This window comes from Phyllobates terribilis, unplaced genomic scaffold (assembly GCF_046119375.1).
Source record: "Phyllobates terribilis strain yellow unplaced genomic scaffold, ASM4611937v1 Scaffold_9__5_contigs__length_417890890, whole genome shotgun sequence".
NCBI classification, from domain to species: Eukaryota; Metazoa; Chordata; class Amphibia; order Anura; family Dendrobatidae; genus Phyllobates; species Phyllobates terribilis.
Window position 1 is genome coordinate 289,860,329 of NW_027362769.1, and position 22,616 is coordinate 289,882,944.

General features: G+C 46.4%; 1 long non-coding RNA gene across 2 annotated transcripts in view; it reads left to right on the top strand.

The window, feature by feature from the left end:
- The first annotated feature begins 7,427 nt into the window (after window positions 1-7,427).
- Window positions 7,428-22,616, top strand: part of LOC141160958 (uncharacterized) — a 29,979-nt gene continuing 14,790 nt past the window's right edge. The window contains exons 1-2 of one of the 2 annotated variants that reach the window (XR_012250597.1): window positions 7,428-7,692; window positions 7,845-7,948. This is a non-coding gene — a long non-coding RNA (uncharacterized lncRNA). Of the gene's footprint in view, window positions 7,693-7,722; window positions 7,949-22,616 lie in introns of those variants that run through there. The other variant, XR_012250596.1, reaches the window with a different exon arrangement.

A 22,616-nucleotide genomic window follows, 5' to 3' on the forward strand; every position in this document is an offset into this window, starting at 1 on the left:
CTATAAAAATAGGCTTTGTGACTTTCAGAGTCCCTCCTTCATAAATGAAGCAGGATGTGTCTGATCAGGTTTAACATACAATATGGCCAAATAAGGTAGTAAAATGTTAAAATAACATTTACCGGTGAAGGTATTTTTCACAGTTGAAAGGAATGCCAAAGTGCAGAAATGCATCAATAACACTACGGGTGAACATAGGCCAAGTGTGGAGGAGCATTTTTGTTTGTTTGTTTTATATGCAAGTCATTACCCTGGAAAGAATGTTTCTTAACAATTTTCCCAAGAAAATGAATTTTGGTTTAGTTTTTGTATGTTTTATTGTGAGTCTGTAAAAGCCACGTAATACTCTGACAACATTGTTCACAGCAATGACCTGGGAGTCAGAGATGTATCCATCGGTCTTCCAGATGCGGTTACCATGTCATTTCAGCTTTGTTCCCATCGATTTGGGCAATTTTTAGGCCCCCTGCAGACCTCTGGGGGGGGGGCTCTGGAAAAATTCTCGAGTTTTCCATTGACTTACATTGGGCTCGTTGCTCGGGTCGAGCACCCAAGCATTACGATTTGCTCAACCCGAGCAATGAGCACCTGAGCATTTTAGTGCTCGCTCATTACTAGTGGAGACTCCTGGTTTGGTCACCATCTGGTGTGTTTACTCTAATGGAAGGAGTGTTAATCCCTATCATAATATTTCTACTCTGGTGAAATTGATGGCACTTTGGTGGTGTATGGCAATAATTTTTCGAAATTGGGTCTCCTTCATATTTTTCTTGCCTGTAGCAGTAGGGCTCCCAGACCAGCAGGCCTGTACTTACTTTCAGTCAATTACCTGTGTTACTATCCTTAAATTTTTCTACCAATAGTAGTCTACAAAACTGTGGTTTGTGCAGGAGTGTGGCTGAGCAGAAAAGCAGTTTGAGCTGTTGCATGAGGTATCAGGGCTCCCAGCACAGCAGGTGTACACCGATCCCTCACCCACCTCATCTTAATTTGAATTCAAAGCTGTAAATGCTGGCCCAGACCCTGATGCCTCATGCATGGCCCAATGCTGACAGCCTAGGGATAATGTGATTAAAACTTGACCTTCATTGTAATTAATTAATATGGTGTAACAAATCAAGATTAAAATAACTCAGGTGTTATTGCTGTGTGGCATTTCTTTGGGACTCCTCTATGGGATATCACTCTCCTAAAGTAAATATATTTCCTACCTAGATTAATGGCTACAATCCACTAGCTAGGATGTTTTCTAAGGACAATTATAGATGTCAGCTGCAAGACCACTAAAGCTGATTAAAATTCCCTCATAGCCTCCTCAACATGTTTCACCATGACTGGCTTCATCAGGAGACTGAGGCTACACTGAGTTGAAAAAACAGAGTGCAAGGTCTTTTAAGGCTTCTGATGTTACATCATCAAATTAACAAGCCAATCAGATATTCCCACATATTGTGTCCAATCAAAAGTAAAGCTATCATTAATGATGTGTCACGCTGGCAGCCTATAATAAATCCTCTAACAAAAAGGATATCCGTAATTGGCTATGGCCATTTCTGTGTCACTCGGTCACATGGTTATCACAGGCAAATCACCAAACCAGGATTGCGATGATGTCACAGTCACATGCTAAGGTCCTGTAAAACAGACAGGATTCAGTCCTATTGTATCATTACTGTTATCGCCGGCCAATCACCAAACCAGGATTGCGATGATGTCACAGTCACATGCTAAGGTCCTGTAAAACGGACAGCACTCAGTCCTATTGTATCATTACTGTTATCGCCGGCCAATCACCAAACCAGGATTGCGATGATGTCACAGTCACATGCTAAGGTCATGTAAAACAGACACGATTCAGTCCTATTGTATCATTACTGTTATCACCGGCCAATCACCAAACCAGGATTGCGATGATGTCACAGTCACATGCTAAGGTCATGTAAAACAGACACGATTCAGTCCTATTGTATCATTACTGTTATCGCAGGCCAATCACCAAACCAGGATTGTGATGATGTCACAGTCACATGCTAAGGTCATGTAAAACAGACACGATTCAGTCCTATTGTATCATTACTGTTATCACTGGCCAATCACCAAACCAGGATTGCGATGATGTCACAGTCACATGCTAAGGTCATGTAAAACAGACACGATTCAGTCCTATTGTATCATTACTGTTATCGCAGGCCAATCACCAAACCAGGATTGTGATGATGTCACAGTCACATGCTAAGGTCATGTAAAACAGACACGATTCAGTCCTATTGTATCATTACTGTTATCACCGGCCAATCACCAAACCAGGATTGCGATGATGTCACAGTCACATGCTAAGGTCCTGTAAAACGGACAGCATTCAGTCCTATTGTATCATTACTGTTATCGCCGGCCAATCACCAAACCAGGATTGCGATGATGTCACATTCACATGCTAAGGTCATGTAAAACAGACACGATTCAGTCCTATTGTATCATTACTGTTATCACCGGCCAATCTCCAAACCAGGATTGCGATGATGTCACAGTCACATGCTAAGGTCCTGTAAAACGGACAGCATTCAGTCCTATTGTATCATTACTGTTATCGCAGGCCAATCACCAAACCAGGATTGCGATGATGTCACAGTCATATGCTAAGGCAGGGGTCGACAAAGTTGTTCAGACTCTAGGAGCCAGCCAAAAAATTTAGGAGCCAGAATTTTTTTTGTTGACAAACTGTACATATAGACCCCCTCACACACGGCGTCTCGCCGGGGAGCACGGCCTTTGTATGTACTTACACAGGTAGCGGGAGTTGAGAACGGGCCCCCGGCCACAGCGATCCTTCCCCCCAGGGCCGGCTCCAGGTTTTTCTGGGCCCCGGGCGAAAGAGTCTCAGTGGGCCCTTTGAACACATACACGGTTCATGATGCACAGATACGGCGGAGAAATAAATATATATAAATAAATATATATATTTATTACACATGGCCCAGCCTGCCCCCTCATCCTTCACATACGCAGACATATGCACACGCACACACGGTACGCAGACATATGCACGCACACACGGTACGCAGACATATGCACGCACACACGGTACGCAGATATATGCGTGCGCACACACGGTACGCAGACATATGTACACATACAGACATACACATAGATAAAACAGACAAATATATATACACAGTCATATACACTGACATTCACATACATGCACTCACACAGACCCATTACTAATATTTTTAATATGGGGATTGGGGAAGCCTCACTCACCTGTCCCCGAACCAGTGTCCTGTCCAGCAGCTCCTCGGGTATGGGGCAGTGCAGGGCCCCCGGCGTGTCACAGACTTCATGGCCCTGGAACATCAGAGGGGCCCACTTGCGGTCGGGTCCGGGCCCCTCCCGCCCATCTGTGCAGGACCTACGCTCCGACGGTGTTTGATTGCCGGCACTCCCCCAGACATGGCCGCGCGCTGTGCGGCTGTGTCTGCTAGTAATGACGCGGCAGGAGCGACACACAAGCACAATTAAAGGTGCAGTGCCGTCGACCCTGCCGTGTCATTACTAGCAGACACAGCCGGACAGCGGCCGGCCATGTCTGGGGGAAGTGCCGGCAATCAAGCAGCGCCTGCGTCCCTGAACAGGTGCCGAGGAAGCGGCCAGGGCCCCGACAGTGAGCACCAGGCAACATTTTCTAGGCGCCACTGGCGACCAGGCGCCTGGGTTTGTCGAGCCCTGTGCTAAGGTCATGTAAAACAGACTCGATTCAGTCCTATTGTATCATTACTGTTATCACCGGCCAATCACCAAACCAGGATTGCGATGATGTCACAGTCACATGCTAAGGTCATGTAAAACAGACACAATTCAGTCCTATTGTATCATTACTGTTATCGCAGGCCAATCACCAAACCAGGATTGTGATGATGTCACAGTCACATGCTAAGGTCATGTAAAACAGAGGCATCATTCAGTCCTATAGTATATTGCGCTATTTATGGCATAGCTTCCTACCATCTCGAATATAGCGGGACAGTCCCGATTTCGAGACTCGGCCCGCAGTTCCGGTGGGGAGCTTGTAAGGGACTCAGGGTGGTAGTTATGGCCAGAGGCTGATGTGTTCCCATATCCTGGTCCCCTGACAAAGATAAAAGTACACATTTTCCCATGTTGTGTGTGTGGTGCAGAACACTCACATCTGGATCATAGATCTCTGCCGTCTTCTCATCTCAGGAACGGCCGCACACACATTTAAGGAGTTCTGTTCCATTTTATAAAATAGAGCTTTACTAGAATATTGGTAAATATCTTCATACAGCACATTACATTGCATACCGACTCCACCAGGGTCACCGTTCGACACACCGCACGTAGAGATGTTCAGTGTCCATTTTCCCGAGTTGTCCCTTTCATAGTGAACACTCCTGGTCTATAAGACCCTTGCAGTAGTAAGAATCCCTGTACGGACTGTTTCCCGTCCGGCTTCCCCTTCTCTGAAGGCTTGTGGAGACACAACTCACTGTGAATCCTATGGACCGTAGGTCCCGAACGTACGGAAATGTCTATTCAGATTATCTGAGTACAGGTTCTTCTCTGCTGTACAACTTGTGCCAAAGGTGCCCCCTGGACCACCAACTGTACTTGTCTTACATCTTTCTCTTTCTCCCAGGAACTAACTGCAACCAGGAAACTGCTCTCTGATCCACTGAATCAGCTCCTCCCACACTCAGCAGCTCCCAAACTCCTTAACCCTTTCCTACACTACCCTTTACTAACATGTAGGGCAATTAATCATAAAACCTTTTCATATTGCAAACAGGACATGACATTATATGTACACATACAGACAAGGTGCATGACCAGATCCTGGTCACCCTCTTACATTTCCTCCCTCCTTAAACATAGTCGTCCCGACCATGACTGCACCTGTAAAAACACAATGCACATTTAAAACATTCAACACATATTTAAATTAAAACACACAATATATTAATTCACTTTTTCTTGGTGATCAATCTTGACCTCGGTCCCACTCGGTTGGGACCCTGGAACACAGAGTTTAAGTTCTTTTGGATATGAGTCCGTCGGACTCCGGTCCCCTTGCTCCTGGGACCAAAAACAAATAAACACGCAAAAAAAATATTTTTTTTTTTTGTCCACCACAGGCCCGCTGGCCAACAAATCCTGCTCCGACAGTCCTGGAGCAGTGACCCGGCTCGATCCTCAGGTCGTCCTGACAGTTTCTCCCCCTCCCTCCTTTTACTGGGTACGGTCCCGTTGAAGACCATGAACCACTCGACAGTTCTTTACTAGGACACAGTCCATGAAGTAGTTGCGCCCAGTCCTTTGTTAACCCTGTTAGGGTTCAGTCCCGTAATCCAGCAGGGGAATGCGCAAACGTGCGCAACAGAACTTGGAGGGGGAAAAACACACACATAAAAAATTATCTTCTGGCCGTCCGGCCAGCACCATTGCTCCATGGTGCTATAAGGGCTGGTTGCCCTTTAAGAGACGCGGAACAGTCTCTCTTTAGTGACCGCATCCTGGGCCACCTCTGGTCATCACCAGGCTGAACAGGGGCTCCTGCCCCTAGGAACGCAGAACAGTTCCTTATCTTCCTCCGTGCAATGAGCACAACCAGATGCTTTTAAAGCAGCCTCTCACTCGGGGATTCCCCTGAGACAGACATAATGAGCCACTCCCTGGCCTTGAATGTAGATGATGATGGTCCCAGAGGATGAACCACTGGAGGCAGACCCTCCGCTGCTGCTCCGGCTTCTTGTCTTCGATGCTGACAGGCTCGGGGACTCCGACTGCACGCTCTCCTGAGAGCTGGCCTTAGCTCCCAGTGACTCTGGCGCAGTGGATGCTGCTCTGGGATCCACGTCTTCGCTTTGGCCCACTGCCAGCTGTACTGCGGCCACCACAGTTGGCCGCACAGGCTGGTTCATCACCTGCTGTTGCTGCTCCATCTCCTGGCGCTTCTTGCGCCGGTCCAATTTCATCCGCCCGAGGCCTCCACGATAGGACATGGTGTTGCGTTGCTGTAGCTTTACCGTCTCCTTCAGCAATGGCGCCGCACTGCTCACCACACGAGGTCTTCCTTCTAAACTCCGCCCGTCCATGGGTGGAGTTGCCTTCGGCAATTCTTCCCACTCTGTCTCTGGGGTTTTCAATGGTAGGCAGAACTTCTTCCTTCGCCGCGCCCACCATGGGCGGATACCACTCACAGGGGGCCGTAATCTCCATCTGGGCCGGCGTCCATACCATACTGCTTTCCGCGCCGTTTTGTGCTCAGGACGCCCACGATGGGCGGGACCTTCGCCAATCTCCGAGCCATCGTCCGCCATCTTTGGACTCACGTTACTGGCCACCATCTTGGCATCGCCATGTTCATCAGCAATCTTATTTCGTACACTTTTCAATTCTCTCCGCTGCATTTGTTTATCTTCAGGCGCCTCATCTGCGCCGCGGGTCTTCTCCACCCCGCTCTCTTCATGCGAGGTACTCGCATCCTGCCGACTACGCCAATTTTGTAAGGGACTCAGGGTGGTAGTTGTGGCCAACGGCTGATGTGTTCCCATACCCTGGTCCCCTGACAAAGATAAAAGTACACATTTTCCCATGTTGTGTGTGTGGTGCAGAACACTCACATCTGGATCATAGATCTCTGCCGTCTTCAGTCTTCTCATCTCAAGAACGGCCGCACACACATTTAAGGAGTTCTGTTCCATTTTATAAAATAGAGCTTTACAGGAACATTGGTAAATATCTTCATACAGCACATTACATTGCATACCGACTCCACCAGGGTCACCGTTCGACACACCGCACGTAGAGATGTTCAGTGTCCATTTGTCCCGAGTTGTCCCTTTCATAGTGAACACTCCTGGTCTATAAGACCCTTGCAGTAGTAAGAATCCCTGTACGGACTGTTTCCCGTCCGGCTTCCCCTTCTCTGAAGGCTTGTGGAGACACAACTCACTGTGAATCCTATGGACCGTAGGTCCCGAACGTACGGAAATGTCTATTCAGATTATCTGAGTACAGGTTCTTCTCTGCTGGACAACTTGTGCCAAAGGTGCCCCCTGGACCACCAACTGTACTTGTCTTACATCTTTCTCTTTCTCCCAGGAACTAACTGCAACCAGGAAACTGCTCTCTGATCCACTGAATCAGCTCCTCCCACACTCAGCAGCTCCCAAACTCCTTAACCCTTTCCTACACTACCCTCTACTAACATTTAAGGCAATTAATCATAAAACCTTTTCATATTGCAAACAGGACATGACATTATATGTACACATACAGACAAGGTGCATGACCAGATCCTGGTCAACCTCTTACAAGCTTATGTTTCTTGCACTACAGTGAGTGGCAGCAGACACGCCCCTCTGTCTCCCCCTCTTCTCCTAGTGCAGAGAGTGCACTCCATGTCATCCCTTCAGTTCTTCTGGACTGAGGTAATTTCAGCAGCCACAGCACAATCACTCCCAGCATCAGCAGTGCTGTGTGCTCCTTTCTAGCTGCTTTCTATGAGTCCCAGTGTGTGTCTGCTGCACACACAGGCAAGTGTACCCTGAGGAGCAGACACTGATTGCAAGCACATCAGCTGACAGGCTGGGACCTGCACTGTGCACCAGCAATCTGCTGCACAGAGATCATTTTACAGATATTTTTGCAGCCTCGTCTATGCAATTGCTGGTGAGAGCCACCTATTTTTTTTTATCTTATCAAGTAACCTTTCCTTTTGCGCTGCAGCCATTTCCCTCTTTTATGCTGCTGCCTGTAGATGAGCAGTCCCAGCTGGGAGTTCTCTGCTGCTGAACTTACTTACAACTTTCCTCCATATACAGTCACAGCTCTGCAGCTATGCTGAAGGTCTTTGTGTACTCTGCTTCCAATGTCTCTAAAACCAAGCTTGGAAAGCCTGATCCCATAGTGGCCATCACCTTCAGAGGTAAGGTCAGGACCAAGTTTCCTGGAGTCTCCTAGCTGTGGCTTTCTCATTGCTGAGCTCTACAGCTTCTATCGCCTGCCATGTAATAAGCTTTTCTTCCCTCATAAAGGACATAACTGCCTTTACTGTGTATGGTAATAGGTCTGGTTGGGCTTCATATAGCATTACATGCAGTAGCTGATCTCCTAATTCCATCTCTGACATGGTGAAAGTGATTTGGAGAACTACAAATCACAGAATGCCTCATTCTTTGTTTTGTTCCGCACTAAGCAGAATGCCTCAGGTCTGCCCTCCCAGATTTCACTGCATAATAACATGGTCACCTCTCTCCAAGTGTGATTAGCATGTGCTCCATGTTAAAAAGCTATGTATTATGTGCTTTATTATGTTTCTGCCCTCTTTGTACTTTCTGTTTGGGTTTTATGTTTGTCGGTGAAAATGTGGCACGTGCTGCGTCTTCGGTGGGGATCATGCATCCGACTGATAAATGAAACAAACCAATTACGTCTGTTGTCCCATTCAGACAATTTCGACCCCCTGTTCCCATTATAGCATAGAATGTCATAGTAGGAGGATACCCTGCACAGGACCCCTGGTGTGATAACCAAGGTGGTGCAGAGGCAGAGACTTTCCATGACTATAGAATATGCCATAAATCTCTGATAGACTCCGGTCCCACCTCTGTGATCAGCTCCTATTTCCAGAACAGGGATGTTTTGTTCTAGCTGGTGTCTAAATAAAGGGAAAATGCAAACAACTGTATTTTCAGCCCAAGTACAATCTGGAAAGACATCGGATAACACTCAGACCAATATTATTTTGTGTCAGATTCTTTCCCTCAGACTGTATTTGTTTGAAGTAAAAAAACTTGCTGCATGTCCCGAGTTTGCACTCGGCCATGCAATTCAATGAATGTATGGGAAACATTTGACTGCACTCTGATTATATCTGAGTGCTGTTCAATTTTCAAGGACTCACAGAATGGAGACATTTTTCTTCTCCATGTACTCATCCAAGAGAATCAGATCCCACTATGTTCACACTGATCAGAGTGTGATTTGAGTAATTGGACTGATTCTCTTGGATGAGAGAAAATATGCTGATGTGACCCTACTAGTGATGAGTGAGCACTAAAATGCTCAGGTACACGTTGTTCGAGTAGAGCAAATTGGAATACTCGGTCCGAGTAATGAGCCCAATATAAGTCCATGGGAAACTCGAGAATTTTTCCGGCGGCTCCCCCCGGCGGTCTACAGAGGGCCTAAAAATTGCCAAATCTATGGGAACAGTGCTCAAATGACATAGGAACAGCATGGGGGAAGACCCCTGGAAGCATTTCTGACTCTCAGGTCACTGCTGTCAACAATGTTGTCACAGGTATTACGCCACTTTTACGGACTCACAATAAAACATACAAAAATGAAACCAAAATGGATTTTCCTCGGAAATATGTTAAGGAACATCCTGTCCAGGGTAGTAACTTATATATAAGGCAAAATAAATAAGCAAAAACAAAAATGCTCCTCCACACCTTGGGCTATGTTCACACATAGCGTTTTTGATGCATTTTTGCACTTTTGCATTGCTTTCAACCAAGACAAATGCATTCACCGGGAAATGTAATTTTAACATTTTACAACCTTATCTGGCCATGTGGTGTGTGTGAAACATCATCAGGCACATCCTGTTTCATTTAAGAAAGAGGGACTCTGAAAGTCATAAACACTCTTTTTACAGCCTTACTATTCTTAAAGGGCCAGCAGTCGGCCCTTGCTATTGATAGAGAGCCATCAGACGGCTATGCTTTGTTGTTCCCATTATTAATGAGTGGGTCTCCTATACTGTTATTGCATATGCAGTGACTGCAAGGGCTGCCAAAAAATTGGACGCAACCCAATACCCCTTTTGAAGAGACATAGAGGAGGGTCTCGGTTAAAAATATGTTACCATTATAAAGGAGCAGGTCTCCTATAGTGATAATGCCCATGCTGTGACTGCAAGGGCTGCCAAAATTTGGGAAAAACACCACTAACAATTTAAAGACACATACAGCTGGGCCACAGGAACGACATGTTCCCATTAGAAAGGAGAGAGTCTGCTATTCAGTTATAGGGTATGCAGTGAGTCCAACAGCTGCCAAAATTCAGGAAAAACCACAATAATAATTTAAAGACACATAGAGGTGGGCCACAGTAACAACATATTCCCATTAGAAAGGAGAGGGTCTCCCATACTGTTTGATTATGCCGTGACTGCAATGGCGGCCAAAAATTTGGAGGAACTCCAATGCCCCTTGCAAGAGACGTAGAGGTCGGAGGGCCTCCTGAAAACAATGTTCCCATTATTAGGAAGTGTGTCCGGAATAGGTTCATTAAATGAAAAATTGGGGTCTTTGGTTGATTACATGCTGCAGCCTGTGGTCAGGGATTTACCTGGTTACATTAAAGACACAAAAGCAGTGCTACAGTCCTTTGATGAATTTACATCGGATGAGAATTGGAGCTGGTTTACAGCAGATGTGGTAGCATTATATCCATCTATTTACAATAAAAATAATAGTAATAATAATTTTTATAGCGCCAACATTTTCCGCAGCACTTTACAATTTTAGGGGGGACTTATACAGACAATACAGAATAAGCATATCTCATATCAAAAGGAGTGAGGGCCCTGCTCGCAAGCTTACAGTCTATGAGGAAATGGGAGAGACACAAAAGGTAAAATGTACATATATTGTATAATGCTTGATATACTAAATAGCATAAATAATAATACATGGACTGGTCGCCAGCCAGTATGCATACTGTCCTGACCGAGGCTATTAAGTGCATGCATGGTATGAACCTGAAATTGAAGAAGATTTTAATATGGACCAAAACTGGGATAGATAGATAGTGTGTTGAGGCAATATGCCAGTCTAAAGAAATGGGTTTTTAGGGTCCGCTTGAAACTGTGGGTATTGGGAATTAATCAAACTGTCCTGGGTAGTGCATTCCAAAGAATTGGAGCAGCACATGAGAAATCTTGGAGACGGGAGTGGGAAGTTCGGATTATGGAGGATTTTAGTTTTAAGTCATTGGTAGAACGAAGGGCACTTGGAGGATGGTAGACTGAGACAAGGGAGGAGATGTATGGCGGTGCTGAAGCATGGGGTGCTTTGTGGGTAAGTGTGATAAATTTATATTGAACTCTATATTGGATGGGCAACCAATGCAATGAATGGCACAGGGAAGAGGCATTGGTGTAGCGATTGTCGAGGAATATGATCCTGGCTGCTGTATTAAGGACGGATTGGAGAGGGGAGAGTTTAGTAAGAGGGAGACCGATTAGTAGAGAGTTGCAATAATCGAGACAAGAATGAATTAAGAGCTACAGTAAGAGTTTTTGCTGATTCAAAGGTGAGAAAAGTCCTGATTCTTGAGATGTTTTTGAGGTGTAGATGACATGAACGAGCGAGTGATTTGATGTGAGGAGTGAAGGAAAGATCTGAATCAAAAATGACCCCAAGACAGCTGGCTTGTTGCTTGGGAGTAATGGTTGAGCCTCAAACGGAAATGGCAATATCGGGCATTGGTAGGTTAGTGGAGGGAGGAAATAGGAGTAGTTCAGTTTTTGACAGATTCAGTTTTAGATAGAGGGAGGACATAATATTAGACACAGCAGAAAGACAATCACTCGTCTTTTGTAATAATGCAGGGGTGATGTCCGGAGCAGAGGTGTATAATTGGGTGTCATCAGCATAGATATGGAACTGAAAACCGAATCTGCTGATTATTTGTCCAATAGGAGCGATGCATAAGGAGAAAAGAAGGGGGGCTAGGACTGATCCTTGAGGAACCCCGACAGTAAGGGGAAGGAGAGAGGAGTAGGAGTCGGCAAAAGACACAGAGAAGGAGCCGTCAGAGAGATAGGAGGAGAACCAGGAGAGAACAGTGTCCTTGAGGCCAATAGTGCGGAGCATAGTGAGGAGGAGCTGGTGATCCACAGTGTCGAATGCTGCAGGGAGATCCAGGAGAATCAACAGGGCGTAGTGACCATTAGATTTAGCTGTTAGTAGATAATTAGAGACTACTTGCTAACACTCTCGCACCCCTCCAGTCTATCCTCAACTCTGCTGCACGACTTGTTCATCTCTTGCCTCGCTACTCCTCTGCTACCTCCCTTTGCAAATCCCTTCATTGGCTCCCATTCCCCCAGCGAATCCAGTTCAAACTACTAACACTGACCTACAAAGCCATCCATAACCTCTCTCCTCCGTACATCTCTGAATTAATCTCCCGATACATTTCCTCATATAACCTCCGGTCCTCCCGAATATCCCCCGTCCTATGGAATTCTGTGTCTCAACATGTCCGATTATCCACCACACCTGGATCCTTCAGACGGAACCTGGAAACCCATCTCTTCAAACAAGCTTACAGCCTGCCATGACCTTTCTTGCTGCCATTTCAACCAATAACATCGGAGCTACTGCAACCACTCAACCTACTGTCTCTGCCCCATTCCTGTAGAATGTAAGCCCGCAAGGGCAGGGTCCTCTTCCCTCCGTACCGTTCTATCATTGTTAGTTTGTTTACTGTAAGTGATATCTGTATTTATGTAACCCCTGCTTATGTACAGCGCCATGGAATCAATGGCGCTATATAAATTAATAATAATAATAAGAAGAAGAAGAAGAAGAAGAAGAAGAAAGTTGTCTGAGAGATAGCGGATTAGACGGGAATGGACCAGGCGTTCCTAGAGTTTAGAAATAAAGGGAAGATTGGAAACAAGTCTGTAGTTGGCTGTGCAGTTCTGGTCAAGGGATAGATTTCTAAGTAATGGATGTATGCTGACGTGTTTAAAAGAAGAGGGAAAGATACCAGATGAGAGGGAGAGGTTGAAAATTTTAGTTAAGTTAGTGGTGACAGCTGGAGAAAGGGACTGAAGGAGATGTGAGGGAATAGGGTCACTGCTGCAGGTGGTAGGGTGAGAAGATGCAAGGAGCCTGATCACTTCATCTTCTGTGACTGGTTCGACATCGGAAAGTGATCAAGATACAATGTGGAGGGGGGAGCATGCATAACATTTGGGGATTGGGAGAAAATTTCCTATCGGATATGGTCAATTTTTTCTTTGAAATAATTGGCCAGATCGTCAGCACTGAGGTCGGTGGTCGGGGCCTGTGCTGTTTGATTGAGGAGAGAGTGAAACGTGTTAAAGAGGCATTTAGGATTATTGGAAAGTGAGATGATGAGGTTGTTAAAGTAGGTTTGTTTGGAGAGGTGAAGGGCAGAGGTATACTGTATGTTTTCAGCATAAATTTATAATGGAGGAAATTGTCGGGACGATTAGATTTTTTCCACAGCCGTTCAGCGCACCTGGAGCACCACTGGAGAAAATGTGTTTGAGGCGTGTGCCAGGGTTTTCGCCGTTAATGCCGAATTATTCTTTTTGTAGGAGGTGCGGCTTCATCCAAGGCACATAGCAATATTTCGTTATACAGCTTTAATGCAGAGTCGGGACATGAGAGGGAGTAGATTGGGGCCAATGATGATTACGACTTTTTCATAAATTTCTGGGTGTTTATGGCGCATATATTTCTATAAGTGTGGAAAGTGGGGATTTCTTGAGTAGAGTCACAGTTCTTGACAGAGAATGAAAGAAGATTATGCTCAGAGAGTGAAAGAGGAGAGTTAGTAAAGTCATGTACTGAGCAAAGCCGGAAGAAGATCAGATCCAATGTGTTCCCGTCTTCATGTGTAGGAGAATTAACAAGCTTTAAAAAGCCGAAGGAGGAAGTTAGAGATAAAAGATGAGCGGCAGAAGGGGAAAGAGAATCGCCAATTGGGATGTTAAAATCTCGCATGATTAGAGTGAGGATGTCGCAGGATAGAAAATTTGGAAGCCAGTAAGCAAAGTGATCCAGGAACTGACGGGAGGGACCTGGAGGGCAATAGACAACCGTCACTCGCAGGGAGAAGCGCCGGTAGAGTCTGACTGTGTGGGCCTCAAAAGAAGGGAAGATAAGGGAGGGTACTGGGGGGATAACTAGTGTTGAGCGAGCACTAAAATGCTCAGGTGCTCGAAGCTCGGGCTCAGCTCACCGTGATACTTGGGTGCTCGACCCGAGCAACGAGCACAATGTTAGTCTATGGGAGACCCGAGCATTTTTGTGGCCGCACCTCCGGCAGTCTTTAGAAAGCCTAGAAAGTGCCCCGAACAATAGTGACAGTGTTCAAATGACATGGGGACAGCATAGGGATCGCCCCAGGAAGCATTTCTGACCCCCAGGTCACTGCTGTCAACAACGTGGTCAGAGGTATTAAAACACTTTTACGGGCTCAAAAGAAAACGTTTAAAAACGAAACTGAAAGTGCTTTCCTGTGAAATATGTTAAGGAACTTCCTTTCCAGGGTAAAGACTTGTGTATAAGGTAAAATAAATAACCAAAAACAAAAATACTCCTCCACACCTTGGGCTATGTTCATAAGTAGCATTTTTTATGCTTTCTTGCACTTTTGCATTGCTTTCAACAGTGACAAATGCAATCACCGGGAAATGTCATTTTAACATTTTACAACCTTATCTGGCCATGTGCTGTGTGACGCATGCATACAGTGCTGAAAAGACATGGTAACAGCATGGGGAAAACCCCTGGAAGCATCTCTGACACCCAGGTCACTGCCTAAAAGTGTGCCCATCAGAAGTGATCCTTGCCGCATCAGAAGATGCAGACTTGCAACTATCTCTGTGCAAGTCCTTGTCCCAGGGCAGTGTTCAGTTGTACCTCCCCCATTCCTTGCAATGCAAGCACAAGTATGCAGCCTGCCACCCACCCACCCCCAGGCTGCAATACCATACTGCTTGCTTGCACTTTAAATTGGGCCTTTTAGGCATGTGGAGGCGGAATCTGGCCACCACATCATGGCTGCGTCGGCGGCCTGGTATCCATACTCAGTCCCCAGCCACCAGGTGGCCGGGTGTCTACGCTTGCTCCCCAGCTGCCTGGGGGCGGCCGGGTGATCCATAAATGGTCCCCAGCCTCCCCTATTTGAAGGACAGCCTAACCACAAACACATGGACAAGTGAATGTGGCCAGGGATGGTCCATCTCACTGACACTTTCACACTGGGTTAATATTGTGGAAGCCGGGACACAGTTGGACACTGGGATGAAACACGTCCTCCAGACATAGAGGGTTGCGGGTCCTGGGTCAATCAGGCTTCAACACAAAGTTCAGAAGGTAGACAGCAGCAGTGGTCGGCCTCGTACACAACGAGTAAATTATTCATGATCATGAGGCCATCCATCTCCTTAGCTTTCTGTTCCTTGGAATGCAAGCGCATGTATGTAGTAGCGGCTAGGCCTGAGGTGGTCAGCGTTTTGGCGCATATCCTACCTACTCCGAGGATTGCTGGATGTTTTCCTGCTACTATCCCAGTTCTATGACTCCCGTTAAAACAAAGCTTCAGGTGATGAATGATGGGTGAGGTAGTGGCAAAGGAGAAAGAGCAGGAGGAACAGGGACCATTCACATCAATATCAGGCCAGTCAACCACACTTGTCTTGTAGGATATGTTTCTGTACCAAAATGAGCGGTTCGGCTGCACAGTTATAGGGCATACAGTGAGTGCAATGCCTACCAAAAATTTCGAGGCACTCCAATGCCCCTTGGAAGTGACATGGAGGTCAAAGGGCCTTAACGAAACAGTTTTTTTCCATTTATAGCAACTGGGTCTCCTGTACACTGTTGGCCTAAGCAGTGAATGGAAGGCTTTCCAAAAATTATGAGGAACTGCAATGCCCCTTGAAACAGACGTGGATTACAGCATACTAAAAACCTTCTACCCATTATTGGGGAGTGGGTCTCCCTTAGTGTTCACCTATGCATTGAGAAGCAAAAGCTGACTAAAATTAGGAGGAAATGCATTTCCCGTTGGAAGAGTCGTGGAGGTTAGAGTTAATTAAAAGCAATATTTCAATGCCCCTTGGAAGAGCTGTGGAGTTCAGAGTGGTTTAACAGGACGGTTTTAATGCCCCTTGGAAGAGACGTGGAGGTCACAGTAGCTTAACAAGACAGTTTTAATGCCCCTTGAAAGAGTGGTGGAGGTCGCAGTGGAATAAAAAGACAATATCAATGCCCCTTGGAAGAGACGTGGAGTTCAGAGTGGTTTAACAAGACGGCTTTAATGCCCCTTGGAAGAGCTGTGGAGTTCAGAGTGGTTTAACAAGACGGTTTTCATGCCCCTTAAAAGAGCCATGCAGTACAGCATATTAAAAACATTATTCCCATTATTGGGGAGTGGGTCTCCCATAGTCTTTGCCTATGCCTTCCAAGCAAAAGCTACTAAAAATTAGGATGGAGGAACTTGCAATGCTGGCAACACGGACCACGGTCACCCTGGTGGTATAGCGGTGGAGGCCGAGGATAAGGTGAAGAGCAAAAAAAATGCCGAATTGAGGAAGCGTATACCCATGTGTGGGTGTGAAGCGGTGCATGGGAATACACCTCCCGAAATAACACAGTGGATTTGACTTTGTTACTCTGCTGTCATTTGGTGGTGATGAGAAGTCTGGCCCAATCCAGCCCTTGTTCATTTTGTTAAGGGTCAGCTTGTCAGCATTGTCAGTTGACAGGCGAGTGCGCTTATTAGTTAAAATTCCCCCAGCAGCACTAAAAACACGCTCAGATAACACGCTAGCGGCAGAGCAGGCCTGGACCTCCAACGCGTACAGAGCGAGTTCATTCCAAGTGTCCAGCTTGGATACCCAATAATTAAAAGGCACAGAGGAATCACGGAGGACGCTGGTACGGTTGGCAAGGTACTCCCTCACCATCTTTTGAAACTTTCCACTCCTTGTGAGAGTACCCCGTGCCTCAGGGCCTATAAGCTGGGTGGGTCTCAGAAAACTCCCAGAACGTTGACAGTGTTCCCCTGCTTCTGCTGGATTGGAGTTGCATCTCTGTCGCATGTACGCCTTGGTTGGGCAACGAACTGTGTCCTCTGCCGCTAGCGTGTTCAGATGGGAATTTTTTTAACTGTTCTGCAGCAAGGACCTCCTGGTACTGCCCCATTTTTGTAGACCTCTCCACTTCAGGAAAAAGAGAGTGAAAGTTCTCCTTGTAGCGGGGGTCTAAAAGTGTCACCAACCAGTAATGACTGTCACCCAACATTTTGACAACGCGAGGGTCACGGTTAAGGCAGCGTAACATAAAGTCAGCCATGCGTGCCAGACTGGTAACGGGCAAGACTTCCGTGTCCTCACCAAGATGATGACTGACCATGCTCTCCTCCTCCTCCTCCTCCCCCCTGTCCCCAGGCCACCCACGCTGAACCGACGGTATGACAGTTGTACAGGTACTACCGTCTACAGCGCATGATACCAGCTCCTGTACTTCCTCCTCCTCCTCTTCCTCATTGTCCCCCATTGCACATTGGGATGAGATGAGGCTGGGCTGTGTGCAATCGCCCGCTGCGGCTTCTTGATCCATCTCATCATACTTTGGCTGCAATGCCTCCTCTTTACTTCTCTGCAGAGAGCGTTGCAAAAGACAGACAAGTGGGATGCTGATGCTAATGATGGCGTCATCGCCACTCACCATCTTGGCGGACTCCTCAAAGTTTGTCAGGATATTACATATAACAAAACCTACAAAAGACAAAAGACAAAAATATATCTCATACCCTACCATCATTATATATAAATGTAAAGCAAAGTTGCATAATAAATATAGGGTACTTAGTGAACTATTTTTGATAGTTTTTAATATAGGCAGTATAGGTACCGTCCCAATTTAGGGTCACCTTGCCGCTGGTGGGACGGCTTGTATACTTTTTTTGATCAAAAATAGTTCACTAAGTACCCTATATTTATTATGCAACTTTGCTTTACATTTATATATAATGATGGTAGGGTATGAGATATATTTTTGTCTTTTGTAGGTTTTGTTTCTTTTTTGCTAGTGTGAACATGCTCCTATTTCTTGCATGTCGACCATCTTAGACCTCAGTTCACATTGCCTGGTTTTTTGTCTTGTTTGCATTCTGTGCAATTTAAGGGTGTGGCATCCCCTTTGTTGAGCTGACTGGTATATATGTAGCTTACCACGGGCCTGGGTGGTCTGGAGTTGGGACCCGGTCCTATTTGTCTACCCTTTTATATGCATTACTTCAACTTTGATATACAGTAAGGTTTTTAATATAGGCAGTATAGGTACCGTCCCAATTTAGGGTCACCTTGCTGCTGGTGGGACGGCTTGTATACTTTTTTTGATCAAAAATAGTTCACTAAGTACCCTATATTTATTATGCAACTTTGCTTTACATTTATATATAATGATGGTAGGGTATGAGATATATTTTTGTCTTTTGTCTTTTGTAGGTTTTGTTTCTTTTTTGCTAGTGTGAACATGCTCCTATTTCTTGCATGTCTACCATCTTAGACCTCATTTCACATTGCCTGGTTTTTTGTCTTGTTTGCATTCTGTGCAATTTAAGGGTGTGGCATCCCCTTTGTTGAGCTGACTGGTATATATGTAGCTTACCACGGGCCTGGGTGGTCTGGAGTTGGGACCCGGTCCTATTTGTCTACCCTTTTATATGCATTACTTCAACTTTGATATACAGTAAGGTTTTTAATATAGGCAGTATAGGTACCGTCCCAATATAGGGTCACCTTGCTGCTGGTGGGACGGCTTGTATACTTTTTTTGATCAAAAATAGTTCACTAAGTACCCTATATTTATTATGCAACTTTGCTTTACATTTATATATAATGATGGTAGGGTATGAGATATATTTTTGTCTTTTGGAGGTTTTGTTTCTTTTTTGCTAGTGTGAACATGCTCCTATTTCTTGCATGTCTACCATCTTAGACCTCATTTCACATTGCCTGGTTTTTTAGGATATTACATATGTCAGACATCCAGGTCCACTCCAGAGGTCTTATGTGTGGAGTCTGACCTGAATATCGACGGCTTTGTTGCAGCTGGTACTCCACAACTGCTCTCTTCTGCTCACAAATCCTTTGCAACATGTGGAGGGTAGAGTTCCAACGTGTGGGGACATCACACACCAGTCGGTGTGCCGGATGCTGCTGCAACACAGCAAGGGCGGCGGAAGCTGTAGCCGACTTCGGAAAATGAGCTGACAGGCAGCGTACTTTGACGAGCAGATCTGGTAACTCGGGGTATGATTTAAGAAACTGCTGAACCACGAGGTTAAGCACATGAGCCAGGCATGGTACGTGTGTGATCTTGCCTCGCCTCAGAGCCGCCACCAGGTTACGGCCATTGTCACACACGACCATGCCAGCATGTAGGTTCATTGGTCTCAGCCACATATCTGCCTGCTCTTTCACAGCTGTCCACAACTCACAAGCAGTGTGAGGTTTATCACCTAAGCTTATGAGTTTCAGCACAGCCTGTTGCCGCTTGGCTGAGGCAGTACTGCAGTGCTTCCAGCTTGTAACTGATGTGGTGATATCTGAGATGGAGGCTGAACATGAGGAGGAGGAGGATGATGCGCAGGAGCTGTACACTGTGGGGGCAACTCTGACTGACATAGGGCCCGCAATCCTCGGTGTGGGGAGGATGTGTTCCGTCCCAAGGTCCGACTGGGTCCCAGCTTCCACTATGTTTACCCAGTGTGCCGTCAGGGAGATGTACCATCCCTTGCCACAAGCACTTGTCCACGTGTCCATTGTCAGGTGGACTCTCCCAGTAACTGCGTTGTTGAGGACACGGCAGATGTTTTGGGACATGTGCTTGTGTAGTGCGGGGATGGCACACCGGGCAAAATAGTGTCGGCTGGGGACCGAGTACCGAGGGACGGCCACCGCCATAAGGTTGCGGAAGGATTCCGTCTCCACCAGCCTAAAAGGCAGCATTTCCAACGCAAGCAGTCGTGAAATGTGCGAATTTAGGACTGTGGCCTGTGGGGCGTTGGCTGTTAATTTGCGCTTTCATTCAAAGCTCTGGGATATGGACAATTGAACGCTGCTGTGGGATGTGGACGTGGACGTTGATGCTGTTTCTTGAGAAACTGCCATAACAAGTGAAGACTGAGAGGAGGGGCCATCTTTCCATGCAGTATGGACAGGGGATTGCCTTACACGCACAACAGGGGGTTCTCTTACACGCACAACAGTGGAAGAAGCAGTGGTGACACCCGCTGACACTGATCGTGGACCCTGGGGTTCGCCCCACAAAGTCGGGTGCTTTGCTGCCATGTGCTTGATCATGCTGGTGGTGGTCAGGCTGGTAGTTTTGTCACCCCTGCTGATGCTGGCATGGCAGGTGGTACAAATGGCCTTTTTGGGGTTATCAGCAGAGTCTTTAAAAAAATTCCAGACTCTGGAAGACCTACCGGTTGTACTGGCAACGTCCCTCGTGTTGGTGTTACGGGGTACAGTTGCCCGCCTTCTGTTTGCGGCCACCACACTGCTTCTTCATGCCTGTTGGGGTACTCTGCCTCCCTCCCCCTTTGTTCTGCTGGCCTCGCTCTGCGTGTCCTCCTGCCACGTTGGGTCAGTTACTAGATCATCCACCACCTCCTCCTCTTCCATTTCCGCACCACGGTCTTACTCCTCACTTCGTGGCAATTGTGTCTTGTCACCGTCCACATCTTGTGACAAATTGCCAGCGTCGCCTTCCTGTGGCTGGCTGTTCAAATATTTGGCCATCGCTACATGGGATCTCCTCTTCCACCACTTCAAGCGGAGCAGGCGAGGGGCCCAAATATGGAAATGGACCAGTGAACAGCTCTTCAGTGCGTCCAAGTGTGGGATCAGTTGCTGTCTGACGACACTCGGTATGGTGGGAGGAAGGAGCATCAGGGTGAGGAGGAGTATGCGGTCGAGACTCACGGCTACTAAGAGTTGACCGTGTGGAAGACAGACCGGAGGTGGTGGTGCCCAGGTGACTGGAAGTATTATCTGCTATCCAATTAATAACCTGTTCACACTGATCAGTTCTCAATAGTGTGTTGTGTGCTTCCATAGTAATTCGGTCAAGAACTGGGAGCGAGAAAATGTGGCTGTTGGTTGTGGCACATTTTCACCTTGGCCGCGGCCCCGTCCTCTGCACGCACCATCACCAGAATGTCCAGTTCCACGTCCCTTGCCATGCGCCTTGCCCATTGTAAATGAAGTAAAATAGCTTACACTCGCACTATCAATGGCAACAGGGTAATAAAAAGGAGATTTGATCCGTGGAAGAGGAAAACCACAGTTCTAGTTATCTGGCCTACACCAGACTCTTTTAAACAGATATATTTGTGTCTGAACAGTCAGCGAGACACTCAAAATGTTTTTTTTTTGGAAAAAAGGCAAAAAAGTGGATAATACAGAGATTTGAACCGTGGAACTGCAAAACCACAGTTCTAGTTATCTGGCCTACACCAGACTCTTTTAAACAGATATATTTGTGTCTGAACACTCACAGACACACTCAATTTTTTTTTTTCGGGGGGGGAATACCAAAAGGTTAATAAGACGCGTTTTTGTACAGTCTGACTGAGGGGGAAAAAAAAAAAAAGAGGATTTAGATGAAAAAAAAAGGATGAGACCTGGGGCTAAGTCTAGCAATTTGAAAATCAGCACACAGGACTGTAATGCAGTGTTTGTTGGTATAACCACTGCGTCTCCTATTCAGCCTGCCTGCCTGCCTGATATCTGGGATGGATATTAGTCCTGAGAAGGACTGTTTGTTTGATTTTGCAGGCTTTAGAGACCCTTCACTACCTATTTTGCATTATAAATCTCTCCCTTGCTCAGCAGCACTCTCCCTACACCGTCTAATCCGGAGCGACTGTGTCCAAGATGGCGGCGCCCGGTTTTAAATACTGTGCGGCCAGCCAATTACTGTAATGCCCACAACCAACATGGCTGTGGCATTACAATGACTGGCTGGCAATCCTTGCATATTCATTGGCTCTGTAAAGAGCGCCAAACGTGCAGGGCGGAGACCCGAGCTCTCGCCCGAGTAACCCGGAAATGCTTGGTGCTCGCCGACCATCCCGAGTAGTGAGATGCTTGGGCGAGTACCGAGCAGTGTCGAGCATGCTCGCTTAACACTATTAATTATCATTATTATTGCACTGTCTGTTCCCCTAATAATGGAACCCTCCACTTCCAGCATCCATCTGGCCTGCCTAGACACTCCCCCCGGCTTTCAGATGAAATGCCTTGCTACAGTATTGCTATCCCTGTACTCCCCTCATCTGCCAACTTAGCAAACTTGTTGAGGTGTGCCAAGTCAGGACTAGCCTCCCCGACACTCTTCCCTGCCTTTTGTCAAACGGTTAGCTGCCTCACTGTCCTGAAGCGCCATACTACAATCCTCCCTCACATCTACCCCAGCGAGCACCTGCTCAGTGAGCAGCAATCTCTTTTTCATATTATCATGGAATCTCAGTGTTGCCAGCTGTTCATTTAGATCCAGTAGCTGGGCTTCCAAATGTACAACATGCTCATATCTCGCACAGCAGTATGCACCCTCAAATGGATGTTCAAGGATTTTATACCTGTGACAAGACATAAACTGAATGGTATTGTCAATAATGGAGCATATTTTCCTAATGGGGATTGCACAAAGAAATATAAAAAAGTATGTCACATACACACTTCTCAGCACATGACATGGGGTGCGTCTGCAAGGGTTAATTTATCTCTTCTCACTCAATCT